This window comes from Pantherophis guttatus, chromosome 6 (genome assembly GCF_059756535.1).
Source record: "Pantherophis guttatus breed Tessera chromosome 6, ASM5975653v1, whole genome shotgun sequence".
In the NCBI taxonomy this organism is placed as follows: domain Eukaryota; kingdom Metazoa; phylum Chordata; class Lepidosauria; order Squamata; family Colubridae; genus Pantherophis; species Pantherophis guttatus.
This window is the reverse complement of record NC_142068.1, coordinates 60,848,057-60,856,532: the sequence shown is the minus strand read 5'-3', so window position 1 is coordinate 60,856,532 and position 8,476 is coordinate 60,848,057. Positions and strand designations below refer to the sequence as shown.

General features: G+C 37.7%; 1 long non-coding RNA gene across 1 annotated transcript in view; it reads left to right on the top strand.

Moving 5' to 3' along the window:
* The first annotated feature begins 288 nt into the window (after positions 1-288).
* LOC117676715 (uncharacterized) overlaps positions 289-8,476 on the top strand; it is a 189,457-nt gene continuing 181,269 nt past the window's right edge. The window contains exon 1 of the long non-coding RNA XR_009620377.2: positions 289-354. This is a non-coding gene — a long non-coding RNA (uncharacterized LOC117676715). The remainder of the gene's footprint in view (positions 355-8,476) is intronic.

Genomic DNA, 8,476 nt, shown 5'->3' with positions numbered 1-8,476 from the left:
TTCCCCCTAGATGATGGGCTATGAGCAGATTCATATTGATTGCAATGCTTCTGACACCTGCTCAAAGCTCCCTCTTCTGTTTCCATGGTAACCAAGAGCAGGAATACTTGTCCACATACTTTAGGAACCTCATTAAATCAGGCAGCAGGACAGCAGCTGTGTTCTCAATGTGTTACATTGACAGTCATGGACTAATTTTATGACGCTCAGGTGATTTTTGGCCTTCTCTCTAGTCTAAACTGTGGAGATAGTGGGACAGATGGCAAAATAAATAAATATTGCCAATATGTTTTAACACATACACATCTTCTGGAAAACGAGAAAGCCAACCAAAGTAATGCTGATCTGCCTCAGGTAATTTTGATGCCAAGCATAAATAGCCATTATTGGGGCGGATAGTTGTATTCAAATAGTGTTTTTGAAATAAGTGGTCAGCTTTGAAAGCAAATGTTTTTCACACAAAATACAATAAATATAAAATATAAAATCTCACAGCAAAGGCTGGACTTTTTTTCAAAATGTTTTACAATACAATACCAAGAGTGATGGTTTGAAACTCTGTCTCTTTTGCTAAATATTTTCCAAATATGCTAACCAGAAAAACAGTTATAATGTCAGCAGTATCTTCTCCACAATTACCTCCCTGCTGAGTGAAAAGTCACTCCTTCTGGCTCTATTCCTCTATCTACAGGTGTTTTGTGACGTGTGTGTGTGTGTGTGTGTGTGTGTGTGTGTGTGTGTGTGAATATCTGGCAAGCAGGGCAAGACACACTACAGAATTCCTTTCCCTCCCATCATTTTATAATTGAAAATCACTTTCTCCATTTAACTAAAGTGGAGGAAATATGGCTCCCCCTCCCCACCCCCAATCGTCTGTATGAACTTCCAGCTTCTTTTGACCTGGAAAACAACCCACCAACCAACCAGAAAAGGATTAAACTAAAATTATGGATAAAATTGGATTGGAAGTTGGATTTGTCATTTGGAAGAATGTACAAGAAAATACACAGCTATCAATAATGCTTGAACTTCATTGTTGTGGCAAACTTACAATTGGAAGTTTGAAAAGTCCTCCATCAAAACAGGTAGGGTTTGATGTGATACAATTCTGTATAAAAATGCTATTGTTCTCAAAGTAGAAACGTACATAGAATGGTGATATTTTGTTTTCTCCATTTGGAAAACTTTTCTTTAAGGATGAACTTTCTTTTGTCTTGAACCTACATAGGTTTAAGTCCTGCATTATATAGACTATAGAGGATTGTTTCTGATGTGTACTTGAAGAGAACTGTGTGTTGTTTTTGAATGTCCAACAGATAGCAGGATTTAGCCAACCTTGACTGATCATGCTAAGTTAAGCAGGGTCAGATCTGTTAATTATTTGGATGGGAGACTATCTGAAAATACCAAGGCTGAAGGTTGGACTAGGAAGTTAAAAACCCTTCTAGCAGCAAATAGTAACAAAGCACTTTCAGATAGTTTTCTTAACACTATCTGGACAAGTCCATGAAATCTTTATGAATTACATGCTACTCATTTATTTATTTATTTATTACTTTTTTGCTACTTTTTAAAATATTGCTCTAACCCAGGCTCTAGCTAAGGATAAAATAACATACATTGTTGAAGAAACTCGTTGACAAATATAGGGCAAACTGGTTTCATATTTCAATTCCTCTTTATAGCGTGATGTGTTTTATTTAAAACAGAATTATTACTTTTTATCTTTTATCTATGAATATATGTACGTGTTTGTGTGTATGAGTCCTGTCCTACTTTTGGTGAAGCATTTTCTCCTTTTTTGCAATTGCTATCTTCATCCTACAAGCTACTTATAATGATTATTGATTCCACCACTTCCATTTCTCAGAGGGTGGAAATTGAAGATAGATCTCTATTTTCCTAAACAATGGCTACCTAAAAGTAATAGGAATCTTCTAGCAGGGTCCTCAACTTCTATTCTAGAGAGATCTTTTGAAATTAGCTGAAGGATCACATATGCCTCTAAGCCTGTAAGTTGCCCATCCCCCATACTAAAAGAAAGAAAGGGAGAGGAACATAGAAACCGGAGACGTAGAGGCTCATTTCAGTAGACTAGCAATAACAATAGAACTTAGATTATATATCACTTCACAATGCTTTACAGCTCTTTCTAAACGGCTTACAGAGTCAGCCTATTGCTCCCAACAACCTGGCTCCTCATTTTACCAACCTCAGAAGGATGGAAGAATGGGTCAATCTTGAGCCTGGTGAGAATCAAATTGCTGGCAGTCAGCAGAAGTAGCCTGCAATACTGCACTCTAACCATTGTGCCACAATGGCTCCTGGTGAAGATAGAAGATAGGCAGAGACCTTGCATGAACTACTAAATGGTTTCCTGATTTAGACATCACTAGTATGTCTCTCTTGGTTGTGTGATGGCAATAATAATAATTTATTAAATTATTATTATTAATTTATTATTATTATTATTAAATTATTATGCTGCCCAAATCCTATTTTTAGCAGGATTCAGATTTGGGTATGGTACAGATCATAGCCAGATGACCATGATGGTATCCTTCAGGATCAACACAGAAGACTGGTGGCCCAGAGTTTTGCTGGTTTGCCTCCTTTCTTCAGGGTGCATTACAATCAGTGGTGATTGGAGAGGAAAAAAATCCCACCCTCAGCCACTACTATGTGGTGTGCCACAAGGTTCAATGCTCTCTCCTCATCTATTTATCTACATGAGGCCACTTAGTGAGCTCATCCATCACTATGTGGTGGGATTTCATCACCACTGATGATACCCAATTATACAACTTTGCCCCTGGTGAATTAAGCAATGCTGTCTATGTGTTATTCTGGTGCCTGGAGTCTGTGAGGGTCTGAACAGGGAACAATAGGCTTCAGTTGAACCCTGGCAAGACTGAGTGGCTTTGAGTTTGGAGGCCTATTGGTACTAGAACAATGCCTCATTTGGTGCTAGATGGAATGGTCTGGTGTAATGGAACATGAGAATGACCTTGAGGGAAAAGGGAAAGAGATGCAGCCTGGAAATGATCAGATAAGAGAGGCAGAGTCCCCATGGCTTAATGTTCAGAGAAAAGAAAGACCCCACCCCAATGGATCACGCAGCTAAAAGTGGTGGTGGAAAGTTTTGTAGTTTCAGACTTGCAAGATTGATGTCAAACCTCCTGGGTAAACCAGACAGTACACACAATTAGATGAGCTAAATCTATCTTATTGTAAGACTACATTAAGAGAAACATGCAGTGTTGATCCATCCCATTATATTTAGCAGAGAAAACATGTTGTGGGTACCATCCACCAGGGATCTATTTTTGATGGGTCCCAATAAGTGGGCATTTTGTCATGGTGCCTATCCTAAGGAACATTCCCACACCACCAGCACCGATTACCTCCATATCTGTTATTACTCCAGAAATTTCCTAAAATCTAGTTATGTCACAAGGTTTGGGGATCTTAGGGAACCATTGACATTCTTAGATAGTTCCATTGTTCTGTCCTTACTATATGTTAGTTTGCGTGCCGCTCGACATGCAGCTAAACCCACCTATCCTCCAATAAAACAGACCGTGTGCGTAGAACTGGATGCTTTATTGAAATAAGAGGATATGGTAAATCTGGGGAAAATAGGAATACATAGAATGAGAACCAAATACAATATTGAGTTACTGCTGAATATGACAATTAATAAATACAAGTAACCTTAATCTCACCAACCATGCTCTGTGTGTGGAATGTGGGTTCGTTCTTGGATAAACATGTGCCACAGATTAGGCTGGATTCTTCTTTGTGCTTCTGCCTCCTCCAAATGCTAAAAGAAAATGGAGTCTGGCTTCCCAGCATGCACTTGTTTTGAGAGTGTGGGCTGATGGGTGAAGGGTCAGCTTCAAACAATATAATTGATATTTATCCCTCAGGCCACTAAATGGGGCTAGAGAGCAACAACAGTGTATAAAGATTATATGTTGGGGCATGACATCCATTATACATGATCTTTTAGTCTCTTTCCATGTGGTTTGTAGATTTTAATTTTTATACTGTTTTTTCATTTTTTAAAAAAATATATTTTAAAATGTGTGTTTGTGTATTCTATTCAATTTTAATAGATTGATTTATTGTTCTATACTGCTCAGAGTTTCTACTATGAGTGGGTGGCCATATCAATGTGATAAATCAATAAAGCCTAGCATACTGATTACTATGTAGGGTTGATAAACATTATAAAACAAGAAGAGTCTAGTGTTTTCATAAATATGAGTTGGATTGTTTATCATATAGGTTCATCAATTGTTTCATAACAACTGACGAACCTATATGATAAACTAGCCAACTCATATTTATTATTTGCTCAGCACTGAAATCTGTAACCACTGGTGAAGAACAACCAAGTGGAAATCTCATTTCAGTTGGAGAACCTCAAATGTTAAATGACTAGGTGCAAAAAACTAGGTCCACACATGAAGGTTTAAATTAACTGATTTATTTCTAAAAGCTTATGCACAGGAATCTTCTCCACTAATGGTCAGCACTTAGTAAGAGTTAGATAAGGGCCAGCCGCAATATTGGGGGGTGGGGAAGAGTTGGATTTAGTTCATTTGTGACTATATAACAATTCTAAACTGATACCTCTTTTAACTCCGCCTGTCTCTGCAAGCCCTTCTCCTAGAATTACTGATGAATTGTCCAGCAGATTGTGATGAAGCTTTGTAAAACACTTCTTTGTAAAGCTCTTATTTACAGGTACTGTATTTATTTACAGTTGCCTGAATTAACTTTTTCCAACTGAGAGGAAAATAGCTGTGTTTCCCACACAGATTGTTTTAATGGTTAAGAACTGACAGCAATATTAAATATTAATTTCTTAAATAATTGACTTACTTTAGAGGTATTTGCAATATATCTAAATATTTATATTGCATCATAAAGGGAAATAATTCCTAAAAGCTGTTTGAAATGAATACAGTTCTTTAGTGAAACCAATTAAACATAAGGTAAGTGTATTATTTCATATCTCAACTTTAAAATGGCATTTAAATTGAAAAGCTGACTTTGTATAAATATACAAAAGTATGAAGGCTATTGTTTAACGCATTGTAAGCCGCCTTGAGTCTCTGGAGAAGGGCGGCATATAAATCAAATTTTTAAAAAATGAATTTCTGTTTTAGTGAAACATCTTTAGCATTTATGAAGCAAGTTTAATCCAAATACATTTTTAGTAAGAGTAACAGTTATCTCTATATATAAAAGCAAAAACCACTCATGTATTAATCATGAAATCTCCAGAACCGTAAAGCCTACAAACTTGAAATTTGCCACGTATGTTCCTCTTGGCTTCTAGGTGCTCACTAAGAAAGGATTTTTCAAAATGACCATCAGAGCATTAGTATTTCCTATATTATTATTAACACTCTCTGATGCTAAGGAGTTGTACTCCCTCTTCCCACCTCAAAAGAAATCTGTTCCAGGGGTGAAATGCTCCCAGTTCGGACCAGATTGCCCGATCCGGTAGCGATGGAGGCGGGTGGTTCGGAGAACCGGTAGCAAAAATCCCTGCCCCCCCCAATGCCCAGCTGAGCCGTGCGATCATCAGAGGCTTTTCTTTTTTTAAATGGCTCTGACAATCCAAGCTGAGTTGCCTGATTATCAGAGGGTTTTTTAAAAAATCCTCTACCGATCAGGCAACTCAGCTAGAATCATCAGAGCCTTTTGAAAGCATTTTTTTACAACCTCTTCGCCGAAGAGGTTGTAGAAAAAATGGTTTTAAAAGTTAAAAAAAAATGGCCACGCCCACCCAGTCACATTACCCCCACACACACACCAAGCCACGCCCACAGAACCAGTAGCAACAAATTTTAGATTTCACCACTGATCTGATCCAAATGCAAAATACAAGCAGAGGAGTTTCACTTTCAGTTTTACTTTCACAGCAGCAAGCAACTTTACTACAGAACAGTTGAGCTAAGCCACGCCCCTCAACTCTCTCACAAACTGACAGGATGATAGCCAGATGAATATCGATGGATGCTGTGGGCTGGGACATTCTACTCCCCCTCCTCCTCTGTTCCAACTGCCAGTTGCATTATATTAACACACTTTGATGCTACAGAGTTACACATTCTACATTAAGTTTCAGCTGCAAGTGTCAGTTTATCAAGCCTGAGCACATAGTTTCATAGCGAAGCATGGGCGTCCAACTAGTAGCTTAATATTTCTTATTTACTGATTAGCTTCAATTCTAATTTTTGAGATAAGTAATAATTCCAAATAATTGGATAATTCACACATACACACATCTGTAATTATTATATAATAGATGCTAAATTAGTATCTCTTCTTTATTGGCCTCTTAAAAGATGGTTCCTTATAGAAAATAATTGTATGTTCCTTGCAAGATGTAAATTCTCTTCTCCTGGACATAGGTGAGTTAATCTAACATCTCCAGTTCACATTTGCTTAGTCCTTTCAGCTTTAATAGCTTCTCAAGGCATTTGATTATTTCATCATCTCTGAGTCAGAAAAAGGAGATAGAAGATACCCAACATCTCAGGTACACTCTGTTGGGAAACCTGATTAATTTATTTTGTTGTATCCTGTATGATATGAGAAGACAAGTTTACTGTTAGCCATTAGTGCAGACAAAACTAATTCAACCTTAAAATGCAATATTTCCAAACAACAGGATTCTATCTCTTTTTTATATGTAATATTATTAAAGTTTACAAATCAAAGTTAAAAGACAAATACAAAGTAGGAAACATATAAAAGTAAAGAAAAAGCACAAAGAGAGAAAAAAATAAGAAATAAGAAAATATATATTCCTTTGATTATTATTATAGCGTCATAAAAAGGGAGAATTTTATTTTAAAAAAATATTTTCCAAAAGCTTGATTTTTAATTCTGTCAAGTTCCCCTCCTTCTTATCATCCCATGCCATTTTGTAATGCAACCAATCTGGAAAATGCTTGGTTGGAGGGGCTGGCCTAGCTGCTCTCTCAGAACATTATAATTTACAAATGCAGGAGTAATGTTGTTTTATACAGATGATTGCTCCAAACTGAAAAAAAAATCCCAAGAGTAGCATAACTAAGAACCGAGAAGCTAAGCAGGCTGAAAGAAGAATGAAGTGTTAGAAGAAAATCATGGTTTTGTTCTAAGCTGGGACAAGAAAAAAAATGCAGAACATAGGCAGTTGCTTGAAACAGAGGAGAGGTTTATTTCTGAGAGCAGAATACAAGCAGAGTATCAGATCAGCAAACGGAGGTGGCCATACCTGAGGTCAATTTCCTGGGGTAGTTTCTTTAATAAGAAAATCCGTCTATTGTTCCTTGAAAGCGTGCAAATAGAGCCCTCCCTCTAGGAATTTGAGTGCAATTAGCTGGCCAGCCAAAAGGGGGCATCTTTGTTATTAGGCACCCTGCTGAGCTTGTGGTCTTTGTATTACAAATCAGGGTGATGGCCTAGGGAAGTTGCAGAAACTTTTGTTTGTTAATAAGGAAATCTCTGGTGAAAAGGGAAGTCTTCAAATCCTGAAAAGATTCCCTTTATTTGAGAATGAGAAGAGATTCCCTTTATTTGATGATGTTTAATGTGTCTTGCTAATTCAACCTTGGTGTTAAATCCATCTCTAAATGGAATCCCTAACCTTTTGCCTGGTATTTGGTTGAAAGGTCAAAGAAAGAGGTTTGGAGGAGTTGATTTCCTAAGAATTCCCATCACTATTTAGTCAGGCTATCTAGAAAGACATATGATTGATGAACTAATGATTGCTACACAAAAATACTTGATGCCACCAAGGTGGTTTGAGCCTTTCTGCGCCCTTTTCTTCAATAGTACTGTAAGAAGTTAGCACCCATCCCTTTCCTAGAGGAATGAAATATTTTGAGAAATATTAAAAAGGCAGAATATTATGTTTCCCTGGATGAGAAATGGAGAAGCATGTTTTAAAGACGAAGCAGCTCCCATCTTCCTGCCCCCACCCTTTGTCAATGGGCCAGAGGCAGAAACTCAATCTTTGTCAATGGACCATCATCTGCAACATAATAGGACCAATCTAGCAACAGAAACTCACCACATGGCACCTGGGAAGGCTAGCTAAGACCCACACCCCCTGGGAGTCTAACAACCAATCAGGATACTCTTTCTGGGCCCCAGGAAGTTCAAAGCCAGAGAGGGCATAAAACCCGAAGACTCACTGCGTCTCGCCCCTTTTCTGTTCAGGAACTCAAACCATGTGATCCTGTCCACCATTAAACCATCTTTCCAAGCAGTCTCCATGTTTCCAGTGTCTTTTTCCCCACTTGGAGCTGAACCCAGAAGGATATTTTTTCCTACAGTACAATCCACATATCTCAGTTTTAATTTCAAACTGAGTGAAACTCATCTGCCAAAGATGCCACTCAGAGAACAATATTTCTTGTAGCTTTCAGTATTGCCTGGAAAAACAAAGCTCACATTGGCAAAAAAA